This window comes from Nannospalax galili, unplaced genomic scaffold, assembly GCF_000622305.1.
Source record: "Nannospalax galili isolate Female #2095 unplaced genomic scaffold, S.galili_v1.0 scaffold1654, whole genome shotgun sequence".
NCBI classification, from domain to species: Eukaryota; Metazoa; Chordata; class Mammalia; order Rodentia; family Spalacidae; genus Nannospalax; species Nannospalax galili.
Genome location: NW_008334135.1, coordinates 418,880 through 430,761, shown reverse-complemented (window position 1 = coordinate 430,761; position 11,882 = coordinate 418,880). Strand labels below are relative to the sequence as shown.

The 11,882-nt window shown below is 40.6% G+C and overlaps 1 non-coding gene across 1 annotated transcript; it reads left to right on the top strand.

The window, feature by feature from the left end:
- Positions 1 to 1,094: 1,094 nt before the first annotated feature.
- Positions 1,095 to 1,258, top strand: LOC115069631. The gene has a single exon (XR_003848882.1). It is a non-coding gene; the product is annotated as a U1 spliceosomal RNA (small nuclear RNA).
- Positions 1,259 to 11,882: the final 10,624 nt, after the last annotated feature.

Genomic DNA, 11,882 nt, shown 5'->3' with positions numbered 1-11,882 from the left:
AGATGGTGATTAACCCAAGACACATAACTATCAAATATACAGAGAATAAGAACCTGTATAGTGCTTACCTGAATAGACACCTACATCAAACATCTGCCTTTTAATGCTCAGGGATCATTGTGAAGAGGAGGCAGGAGCATTCTAAGAGCCAGAAGTGCTGGATGACCACAAGGAAACAGAGTTATCCAAACAGCAGGGCAGTTATTCCTATGAACTCACTGGCAGTGGTGACAGCATTCCACATAAGCTCAAATCAGAGAAAATATCAGCATATAAGTGGGGAAGTTGATAGGAAAACTCAACCTAGCTGAGAAACGATTGGCAACTGATAGGTGCTAGGAGGGGAGAGTCAGTTTTTAAGGGTGTGACTCTGGTTAGGTTAGCCAGGCTCCAGTAGATGAACCAGACTGAAAGACACTTGGGGATACTTGTTTAATTAAACATATATGTATATATGTATATATATATTTATATGTGTGTGTATTCAATATTCAATATATAGAGATCGATTCATATACATAATAGAGTGTATGACATCACTCATGGGGTAGTAAGAGGTGTGATAAGGGAAAGTGTCTAATTTGAAAAATTTCAAAAAATCAATAGAAAAAATATCAAATTGTTTCTCATAAATATCATATATGAAAATTCTTTTTAAATTGTATTTAGATATTTAAATGTTTCTACTATAAATCAAGTCTACTAATGTGTATAATTGTTTAAAGTCATATCCTTCTTCAAAGTCAGCTTACTCTAATGTATAAATAGTAACTATAGATGTAATGAAGTATAATCTGAGAAAAATTGCAAAGTACAACAGACATTAAAATTGCTTCAGATGGTTTTATTATAGGAAGATCATCTAATGGGATGGGACTTGTATATTCATAGAAGTTAGATCTGTATTTCTGTCCTATACACCAACATTGGCTATTTGCTTAGGAGCCTAATGAACAGATGAGATGCCCCTGGCTAACAATGCCCTGAGAAACAATGTTTTCTAATTTACTAACATTCACTCAAAGTATTTTTATTGACCAACAATGATCTTAGTTATAACACATAGTAGAATATTAGTAAATTTCACAGTTTTTATACTTACCTGGCAGGAGAAACACCATGATCAGGAAGGTGGTTTTCCCAGGGTGAGGCCCATCCATTGCACTTGGGATGTGCTGACCCCTGAGATTTCCCCAACTGTGGGAAACTAGACTGCATAATTTGTGGTAGTGGGGGACTGCGTTCACACTCTCCCCTGGTTTGGCTGAGCATGATGTCACATGTCTTTAATCCCAGCACTCAGGAGGCAGAGGCAGGCAGATCTCTGTGAGTTCAAGGCCAGCCTGGTCTCCATAGCGAATCCAGGCCTGCTAGGGCTACAAGGAGACCCTGTCTCAAAAAGAACAAAAAAAAATTCCTGACATATTTTATGTTTGACATTCAAGAACAATAAATCAGTATTCTCAGGAATTCTCTGAAATTTTTAAAATGATTTTTTGAACATTAATAATCTTCACACTTTTATTTATCTAAAATTCTTATTAAAAGAACTAAATATACTAAGATTAGTAATACATACAAAGTACCATAGCCTATAGTAATATTCTAACAGCAGAAACTTAAACTTAGTATTCATATTTTAGAGAAAAAGTTTTATTGATAACAGGATTGAACAAACTGCCTGGTGAATCGTGTGCTCTATCACTAAGCCAACGTCACAGATTTCCCTGAAACTCTTCAGTAATCCCTACGTGCTGATAACTCAAACAGTCATTTCCTCTCCTCTGTTCTCCACTTGCAGCGTCTTCCCTTCCAGTTAGGGTTCTCGTCCTCTCATCAGTTTATTGACTTAGAAGCATGAAAATAGTTTCTCTCCCCTCTCTGCAGACCTGCATTGGATCAATAAATTTATATATTCTAAGGCCAACATTTATTTACTCCTTTTTTCCATATTTATTGTCAGTGACCATTCTTTAATCTGACTTCTTTCACTTTTACTTTATGATAAATAGTATCAGTAAGATGGTTATGTGATGTAAAAACTTGGCTTAGATATGGTGCCCAGATGTTTAACTCCATATCATGGCCAAATGTGAATGTGCTTTAATTTCACTTTTAGATGTGCTTAGCATTTAAAACTAATTGAATCAAGCAGATTATCCTCATAACTTATGGATTCCTGACCAATAAGTTAAAGGTCTTAAAGACTGAGGTCTTCTGAAGAGACAGGTATTCTGATACTAACCTCGTTTTGTCCTTTAATTGATGTCTATCTTTTTCACACACACACACACACACGCACACACACACACACACCATTCTTCCCCAACATTCTCTCTCCATGTGATAATTCTTTAAGATCTATCAAGACAGATGTGTAAATGTGCATATGTATATAAATGTGCTCATAAACATGTATATCCTGCTTTTGTGGACAATCCTAATGAAAACCCTGACACAAGCTTTCCTCTTCTATCCCATAACCTCTTTCAATTTACTCCCCATATATCATCCATGGACATAATTCTGAAAGAAATTATTTTATTTTGAAAGCTTGCAAAGATTTACATTTCTTACTATACCACAGAAATTGCTGACAATGCCTGTGGTAGTTAAGACTTTATTAAGTTCAAAGAATTTGTAATCACCTATAACAAATCACCTAGACAAGTATGTGGAAGATTTTCTTAAGTTAATTGAGGTTGAAAAATGCAATCTAAATGTGGGAAGGGAGTGTTACCATTTCTTGGGCTGGTTTTTGTCCTGAATAAATGAGATAAAGTGAGGGGGCTGGAGAAATGGCTCAAAGGTTAAGAGCAATTGTAGCTTTTGCAGAAGACATGAAATCATTTCTCACCCCACACAGGGCAGCCCATGAGCAGCTGTAACTTCCTTTCCAGGGGATCCTCTACTCTCTGCTGACAGCAGGCTCACATGTTTATGTTCATATCATATGTTCATGCAATGACTCATACACATAAAATAAGAAGTAAGCCTTTAGAACACTGAGAAAGTGAGCTGAGCACCAGAATTCATCTCCTGCTCTATGTGTGCAATGTAACCAGGTGCTCACACTCTCATCATCATGCTCCCTGTCATGATGGACTGAACCTTCAAGCTTTTATCCTCAATAAATCTTTCACCCCTTAAGTTTCTTTGGTCAAATAATTTGTCACAGTAATGAGAAAAATAACTAACACAGCCATTTTCTTTCAATATCTCATGTATTTTCTTCTTGACATCAGAGTATATAAAGTCTAAAAATTTATCATTGACTCATATTGAAAATCCTCAAATTTGCCAAAATTCTTTGCTGCCTCAAGACTCTCTTAGACACAGTATGACTACCTACCATGTTGACCTCACATGGACAGCATATGAACTACCAACCTGCATATTTTTAGACCACTTGACGAAACCAACTTGGAGCTCCAGAAAAGAAGCAAAGATAAGAGTACTCTCTTGTGCAAACACTCTAAATGCTTAGTATGCCCATTGTTACATGTTCATGTAGAAGTCTCATGTAGATAGTTAAAATAGTGTCCTCTTCCCCCAGTGTCAAATTTCCATATAGTTCATGGACTTCAGTAAGATTTAGCAAAATGTAATCTCAGTTAAATAAAAACGTAGTAAAGTAGTTAGTAGATAGAATAAACTTCTTCTTTTACTTTATTTTTGAGAACTTAATACATGTACACAATGAAATGTAATCACATATATATCACCCCTTTTCAATATTATTCAAAAAAGCTCCTCCCAACTTCATGTCTTTTTTTTTACTGTATGTTCTGTTGGCTGTGAATATATTACAGAGCAATTAAAGAGGCTAAAGTTAAGAAAGATCAAGGTTGCAGTCCTCTTAATTCTTTGCCATCCTATAAGGCACACATTCTGAGAAGCTTAGAAAGACAAGCTGGTTGAAAACTTTCCACCACTAGGGGACTTTGTTTCTGACACATTTTCAGTAAATCCTTTCTCTACCAATTGCAGAAACACACACATCTAAAAACAGCATCCTAGTTTGTATGAGACTTTTTGAAACAAAATGAATAAGAGGTGGAATAACTCTTTTGGTGCTTATAGTTAAAAAAGAAATTCTAGATGTAACATAAAATGCAAGTATATCAGGTCTCTGAGAGGTAAAGAAGGAGGACTGCTTTGTCAGCTCTGGATGTGAGGGACAAAATACAGCAATGAGAATAATGCAGAGCATCTAACCCAGGACCTTCAAAAGATATAGACCCCAAAGTTGTAAGAAAAGCCTTTGCTTCCTAAGGAGAAAATGAGGGAAAGGATGGTCTTAGCAGAACAGAAACTATCTGGCCATACTTAACCACAGTTCAGACAAACATTAATGAAAGACTAGTACCCTTCCACTCCCACAGGTTTCAGTGGTAAAAAGGAGGGGCTGATTTGACCCTGATATTGTTCTATTTGAACTGGCAGTTCTGCTGGTGAAATGAGCTTCCATTGTTAACTGGCAGCCTTAGAGTTGGTGAGATAGTGCACTATGGCACTAGTTAATAACGTGCCTCCCCTCGTGAGTGAAGGCCCCGTGTGGAGCTGAGGCTCCATCCTTATCTGCAATAACAAAGTGTGAAGTAGGTCTACATTTCCTCCTTCCCTGTGGGCACTGTATCCCAAGAACTAGCAGAACTTCCCCAGAGAGAAGAGGCAAGCAAGACAGGCATCTTCTCCAGGAAGGAGAAGGTGGGAGCAGGAGTCACACATACTTTTGTCGGACGTGTATGAGCTAAGCTCAGGAGTAGCTGAGCACAGACACGTGCGTGGTCCTTGCAGCTACAGCTCAAGAGGAGGACTGTCTGCTAAACAAAGAAAGAAATTTGACCCAACATCTCATAATATGATCTGAAAAACTTCCATGCTACAACTAAAAACTACCAAAGCAAGAACAAAAACTCACAAAATGAATGTGAAAATGATGGCAGCACTAAGAGGAAACTAATGTTGAATTAGCTGCAAGGGTTTGAAGGCATCTATCAAAGAACTCCACTAAGCAAGCACTCTCTATCTCCAAACATTGGTGAAAGGAACGGACAGTGACTTTCTAGGTATTCACTGGACAGCAGGAGTCACGGCTAATAAGGTTATGTCACAAACTGAATGAGCAAAGAGATGTCAACACTAACAGGAATTCCTGTGTCTTCTTAGTGACAGATTCAGGAGGGTCTATAAACCGTTCATTTGAAAAAAAAGAAATTCAAGAGCAAGTTATATCTTAATCAAACTTTGAAATTAAAGACAGAAAGTTCTTGAAAGTAGCCCGAAAACATTTATTATGTAAAAGGGAAAATCAGCCTGAAGGAACTTTCTCAACTCACCATCATGAAGCCAAACTAAGGGTTATAACATTTATATTTTTATCTGTTTCTCTGTTGTTTTATATTCTGCTTTTTAATTATTGTTCGGGTGTGCTCGTGTATGAGTGCTGAGGTTCACAAGCAACCAAGCGCATGAGGTATTCAGAGAATAACGTTTTAGGAGTCAGTTCTCTCCTTGCCTTGCTTTTGAGGCACAATCTCCTTCCTGTTCTACTGCATCTTCCAGGTGAGCTGATCTGGGAGCTTGCAGGTGATTCTCCTTTCTCTGCCTCTATCCAGCCATAGGCGCACTGGGGTTGCAGATGTGTTCTCTCACATCCAGCCTTTTACATAGGTTTTAGGCATCAATTTCACACTTTTAGGCTCAGCCACAAGGTCTTTTCATAATGAGATCTTTTCAGCTCTGATCTCTTCAGTACGGGTAAAAGGTTTTCCAGCCAGTCCCTGTACTTTCCCTCCAGGGCATGTTTTTCCAACACTGAATAATTTAGTACATTAGTAAATTTAGTATTTTTCCCCATCGTTGTTTCTGAATTCAACGGAAAATCAAGTTTTTATAAATGACTTAATTCTATGCTATCTAAATAAATTCACTTAAACAATATGCTATAGATAGGTAGAAAGTGAAATAGGAAACAATGTAACCTGTAAACGTTAATTAAAGAAAAATAGGGCTGTGGTCTATACTCAGCAGCATAGAATCCCGGGGAAAGAAGATTACAAGAGACATGCAGGGAGGGATGTTACCTTATGATAAAACTTTTGAAATGACAAAATGGAGAAATGAAGACAGTATGCACTGTCATTAATTAAAAAGAGAACTGGGCTAGGAAAGAATTCCTGTGCAGCATGAACATCCACTGAGCTGACGTGATTGTTGTACATCTTGATTCTGTCACCATAGGGAAGTTGGCAAGTTGACCCTATTGGGAGAGTGTGTTATAAGAAACAATCTTTAAATTAATATCTCCTATATTTGCATGTGAATTTACAACTACTTACAAATATAACTACTAAAATAAATGCAAACATGATATCATCTAGGGAAGCATGTAAAAACGTTTTTTCAAAAAACTTTCAATTTTGAGTTAAAATCAATTTTACTATACCGTGCTCATGTTTGCTCTTGAGGGTTCCAATACAATAATGATTTTTAACAATCCATGGAACATTTTCATCTATAAATTTAATTCGTATAAAAACAATGAAAAGGTGTCAGTAAGTAACATGAATATTTATAAACATAAGTATGTGCTATTTTCATAGCTCTGATGAATTTTCAGTGGAATTTTAATGAACAAGTAAGGTACTCACTCAAGGGATTATATCCCACATGATGCCATTTCTCATAACCGTAGCCTTCCTTTACATGGACAATTCCTGCCATTCATTCTTATTGTTGAAGCGCAGATATTGACAAATCATAACTTTCCTTTGCGTTGGCACAGGGATTTTAGTCTCACTTTTACATCACAGTTAAAGGTTGGCTGCTTAAGAGCATTAATCCTTTTTTCCACATTCTCTAATTTCTGTATTCAATGCATGGTAGCATTTTGTATTTCCTCTATTGAAAACAAGAATTTCTATGGCAGAATCTTCTTTATAATGAAGAGAGCCATGGTAAGTACTACATGAACTATGTCACTTTTTAAGCTTCCGTAGATTGTCAGTGACAAAGCCAGAACCTGATCTCTGGCCTGTAGGGCTCCAGTGTTCACAACATTTCCATCTAGTTGTTGTACCCTTGCCATAGCGACACTCGTATCCACTCTGACATTGTGCTTTGTCAGGGGTTCGAACCAGTGACCCCCAGGCAGTGACGACTGGGGATAAGTAAGCATGCTGTTCACCAGCCCACACCGCCCCCAATACCCAGGGACACTCAGACGCAATGGGGAGTCTAGTCAGGCAGGGACTCATTTATTGCAGGTGTTACAAAGCTTATAAAGGCACCTGGAAATCCCCCCCCCCCCAGGGTGTATCTTAAGAATGATCACACACTGATCTTGCACTCCTCAGCAGTGTGGAAGTATTCTTCAGACTTTCAAAGCAAGCCAAGCCACGCCCCCAGTAACTTCCTTTCGGACCTATGCAAGGTGCGGCCTTTAGGTCCCCACATTTACTCCTCAAAAAGCATGGAAGAATGACAGAACTAAGGTGCAGAGATTATGCAAGGTGGGGCCTTTAGGTCCCCACATATCCCCATTTTTATTTTTATTTTAAGGCTGGACTGACTTTATTCCATGGATTACCCACCTCATAGGCAGCTCCCTGAGGCGAGATGGCTATCTCCTTCCTCTAATCTTATGCATTTTTGCCTGTCTTAGGTTGTGTCACCTCTGACCAAGCCTTACCCATCATTGGATCATGCACCTGGCCATGTGCATGTCCTGTCTTAGGAGTACTTGTCATAGGACATCTTACCTGTTCTTGACTAAAAATGCATCATGATTAAGGGCAGCCACGTAGGTAATGCCAGCCCATGACAGTCTTAGTCTCTGCCTAACTCGGTTAGTCAAGCATGGCCAACTGGATGAGCTCCTGGGGGAGTCCGTAATCATGAGGAGGTGGGCCGTGGTAGTTCCAAGGGTTCTCTGTCCCCGAATTATCTGGTAAAGACACTTAAAGATAAGCATTATCAAGAGAAACAAAGCAAGTCATGGCGTAGGACAAGCTGAAATACTTCTGAGACCATGTACCTTTTAGCCAATCAGCCAGTTGTAGAGGCTGACTGGCAATGAAGCCAAGGAACTGGGTCCTTTACCTCAGATGGATACAAATAAAGAGAGGTATTTTGTTTCATAAACTATTGTCCACGGACCATCATGCTAGTCAGTTGGATCCTGGCCTACCCACTTCAGGTTTTTCACAGGCACCCATATGGCATTTGAATCTCCTGTAGGGTAGACACACCCAAAGCCTCGACCCATGGTTAGCAACAGATCTGGTCCTTTCCATTGCCTGGTAATGAGATCCTTCCATCTTACCCGTACCTCAGGTCTCTGCTCCTGTCGTCCCCAATGCTTCTGAAACCGGGATTCCAACTGATTTTTTTGAAAATTAAGAACATTAATAGTGAATAAGGCCATACCCAACTGTTGGTGGGGGCTTATTCCCCCTTTTTGTTTTGTAATTGAATTTTAGGTTTTGATGGTTGTATTCTATAATGGCTTGACCTTGGGGATTGTAGGGAATTCCCGTATTGTGTTGAATTCCCCAAAGTGAGAAGAAATCTTGTAAATTTTTACTCACAAAACATGGTCCATTATCAGTTTTAATTCTTTGGGGCAATCCCAATGTAGCAAAGCACTGTAGAAAATGAGACTGAGCATGCAGGAGTGTGAGAATGTGTAGATGGACACAAAAATATACTTAAGCTTTCCAAAAGGAGCATAGTGTGTGACATCTGTTTGCCACAAGGAATTGGGCTTGAGTCCCCTGGGGTTTACCCCTGGCTGTTGCAGAGGTGGTACCTGTAGAAAGGGTTGACAAGACATACAGGTATGTACATTCCTCTTTAGGTCCTTGATGGGAACTTGAGAAAACATCTTATGGTCCCCGCCAATTTACATGAGTGAGGTTATGTAACCCCTGGGCTTCATTCAGGCCTGCTGACAGGACCTGGGTGGAAGCCACCTTGTCCGCCTCTGCATTGCCTTGGGATAAAAGCCCAGGAAATCCTTGGTGATCCCTAAGATGCTGTAAGAAAATAGGGGATTCTCTTTCTTTAAGGATTGTAAGAGTCTGAATCATCAAGAGAGTAATGGGGTTCCCATCCAACTGGATATGAGAACCCAATAGCCCTGGAAGAAGACTGACTACATACAGACTGTCAGAAAACAAATCCATGGGCTCAGTTATCTTTGTTAATGCTAAAGCAATGGCCATGAGTTCCTTGAATTGAGCTGAGCCATCGCAAGTGTGGACATATCTTTTTGGTTTCTCATCTGCCCCTGGGTATACTACCACTGCAGCTCCAAATCTGCCTCCTGTGAAAACATTATAGGCTTTTACTAACGGCTCCTTGACAAAGAGGGTGCAAAAGGAGGTCACCCATTTATGAGGGTCATAATGACAGTCCAAATTTCCCAGGAACCCTTCCAAGGCTATGGCCACTCAGTTATTATTTCTGCAGAGCCATTCAAAATCCCTAAGCCTATAAGGGATAACAATTTTAAGAGGGTCTATGCCATAATATCTCAGAGCTACATCACGTCCTTTCTCAATCAGGTCAGCCAATTGATCCTTGGGTGTGTAAACCCACGGTATGCCTCCCAGAAAGGCATGCACCCATCGAAGGGGCTTCCCATCCTGTGTAAGGACGGATGTCATCAGGGTCTCACTGGAGAGTACCCATAACTCAAGATCTTTACTAGGCATGTACCAGGCAAGTTAGGCTCAGTCCATGGCATTCTAGACCTCATATAAGATGTCCAGGTGTTGAGGACCCAGGTGAATTAGTTCTGAAGGATGTTTCCTTGCTAGCAACTGAAACAGTGGTCTTAAAGTCTCAGAGGGAATAGGCATCCAGGCTCATAGCCAATTAATTTCTCCTAAGAATTTTTGTAGCTCTGTCAGAGTTACAGTGAGCTTGACAGCCAGTTGTGATTTCAAAGGACTCCTTCCAAAGAGAATGTGGTTCCCAGAATTTTAAAGGGAGCAATGGTTTGTATTTTATCAGTGGATACATGGAGTCTGCCTGTCTGTAGACATTTCTGAGTAACCTTATATAACTCTTCTAATTGTTGGGGGCTTGGAGTTCCCAAGATTATATCATCCATATAAATGTATACAGTGGCATGTGGCAGCAAGTGAGCAGGCCCCAAAAGGGTCTTCACATAGCTTTGGCAGAATGCTGGGCTATTGGCCATACCTTGGGGTAAAACAGTCCAAACATACCTCTCATCAGGCATTTTAAAGTTGGTGGAAGGTACAGAGAAAATTTTTCACAATCCTGGGGTTGTAGAGGGATAGAAAAAAAACAACCTTTAATTTCTATAACTATAAGAAATAAATCTGAGGGAACAGCAGGGATCCAAGGCAGCCCCCTTAAGGGTGTACCCACTAGAGTCATTCTAACAATGACTTTACACAAGTCTTGCAACATTCTCCATTTGCCAGAGGCTTTCTTAATAACAAAGACAGGTGTGTTCCATGGACTCACAGAAGGCTGAATGTAGCCCAACCATAATTGTTCCTGCACAATTTCCTTTAAAGCCTGTAGCTTTGTCTCAGGCAATGGCCCCTGCTCCACCCATACAAGCTCCCCAGGGGACCACTAGATAGCTGGAACCTGAGGGGCACTTTCCCTTAGAATTGGGAGTGAACCCGATGATCTTTCTTTGGGTCCCCCTGTAATTGATAGGGTGAGACAACCCTTGAGTTGCTGACTCAGGAAGCCTATCAGACTCTTCAAGATCCAAAAGTTCATCATAAAAGACCTTGCTATCAGTGGTTATGCAGGCCTGTGCTTCCCCCAAAATATCTTGTCCTATGAGGTTGGCAGATAACCCTGCCTCCACCAAGGGTCACACCTCCCCTTTAACTCCATCTGCATCCTGCCAAATGAGCCATTCTCGAGTCTCCTCTGATGGGGTGTAGCCTCCCACACCTAGGATTCAGGGTCCAGAAACTAGGTGCCATCGTGATGGGACCTCCTCCTTTCTAAGAATGGTCCTATAAGCCCCTGTGTCCACTAGGCAGTGAAACCTCCTGCCATCTATTTCAAGATCCATCTTGGGCCTTACGCCAGGGATAATAGGGACTGTCCAATTCACCATAGGTTTTTCTACTCTCCCGATCCCTCCCCCAGGGCATTGTAAATGTAGCCAATCATGGGGAAGACCTCCTTTTGTCAATGGGGCTGGAGGCTGCCCCCCACTTAGTTTAAAGCCTTTCCTTCAATATAAAATCTGGATTTATAAACCTTCTGCCAATGGAGCCCTTTGCAACACCGGGGACAGGGCATAGATGGGGGTCTTTTTAATATCCCATCTCCAGGCTTAGGCCGGTTTTCTAGCTGAGGGCAATTTTTTTTTAATATGGCCAGTCTGGCAACAGCCAAAACATGGGCCTTCTATTATTCTAGGCCCCATTGTTACCCTCTGTCCCAGATTAAGTGAATTAAATGCCTGGCTTAAGGCATGGGTCAGAGCCTCTGCTTGCATCTGTAAGACAGCAGCCATGGTTTTGGTTTGCCCCCTCTGGGTTCCCACCTCCTTAGAGGCAATTATCCATTGTTCTATGGACCTGTCCTAAAGGCAAGCACAGGCTATCTTGTGATCAGCATCCACTCCATCCCATACCAGGAGTTTAGTGAATTTCTCCCTCAATGGGCCTGAGGGTAATTTTTGTTATAATCTCTTCTCTTCTCTGTCTATAAGCTTGTAGAGGGGTTCACCAGGCTTTTGATTAATTCCTGTAAGAGGGGATTCAGTAGGCCCCTTGTCCAATTTTCTCCAAGCATTTAATCCTATGACCCTGACCTGTTCTGTATATGGGGTTGGAATGCCCAACTGTTGCTCCCCTGTGGAATAACCA